Source organism: Cyprinodon variegatus, unplaced genomic scaffold (genome assembly GCF_000732505.1).
Source record: "Cyprinodon variegatus isolate N-32 unplaced genomic scaffold, C_variegatus-1.0 Scaffold618, whole genome shotgun sequence".
Classification (NCBI taxonomy): domain Eukaryota; kingdom Metazoa; phylum Chordata; class Actinopteri; order Cyprinodontiformes; family Cyprinodontidae; genus Cyprinodon; species Cyprinodon variegatus.
In genome coordinates this window covers 399,275-400,465 of record NW_015151071.1, presented here as the reverse complement: position 1 = coordinate 400,465, position 1,191 = coordinate 399,275, and positions in this window count along the sequence as shown.

Genomic DNA, 1,191 nt, shown 5'->3' with positions numbered 1-1,191 from the left:
ATGCACTGAGTTGCCGCCATGTGATTGGCTGCTTAGAAATTAAGTGTTAACGAGCAGTTGGACAGGTGTACCTAATAAAGTGGCCGGTGAGTGTATATTCTAAAGCCATGGCAAAAAACTGAACTATTTTAATTATTAGTCAATAACACCCCAGATATGAAACAGTGCAGTTTTAAACAGCTAGAAGTAGAAGATGGACAGAAGTTAGCTTCAGTGATCAGTTTGAATGTGTTCAGGGAGAGAATAGAGAGAGATAAGAGACAAAGAAAATAAGAGCCTTACAGAAACCTCAGGGTGCTTTATTACTCCCTATGGCAGCTGCTTCCCTCTGTCTAAGTGCAGAGTTAATATTTTCAATGAATCTGTTTTATGTTCATATTATTGCTTCATTTTGTTGATGCAATCTGAATGAATCTGTAGAGCAGTTTGTTAGTATTTCCTATAGATGGTGTTTTTAAGAAGATTAAGGGAAATTAACAGCCTTTAACATTTTAACATTACTAAGTCCATCCATCCATCCGTCCGTCCATCATATCATATATTTCTCCCAAAGGATCTCTTCAGCTCATTCTGGGGGAACCGGAGGCATTCAAAATCCAGTAAGGTAATAAATTCTATTTAGCATTTTCTGGGTTTGCCCCTGGGCCTGTTCCTATTGGAATACAGCCATCAAATAAAGTTTCCTGATCAGATGCCAGAACTACTTCGTCTGACTCTTTCCAATTGCAGAAGAATGATGAACTACTTTCATATTCTTCCACATTACACCCATAGACCTCAGTGAGTTTTATTGGGATTGTTCAAGTGTTGGACCAATGCAAAATAGGTGATATTTGTCAAATAAAAGTCTGAGATGACTGAAATTACCTAAAGTCCTAAAGCTGCTGAACATGTAAATAGATCCATCCATTTATCCAGGGTGTACCCGGCCGCTCGCCCGTGGAACGTTGGAGATAGTAAATAGCTATAACAGCAAATACAACTGTCTTATTATGATCTCAGGTGCTTGATACAGAACATTAGACATACATCAGCATCATGAAGAGAAAGGATCAAAACAAGCAGCTCAGGAAGAAATTTCAAAACAGGTTTACTTTATCGAATAATCGCAGTAACTTTAAAGGAATAGTACACCGAAAACATGATTAGCCTTCATTTTCTACTCACCCCCATGCTGAACAACACTCTGGA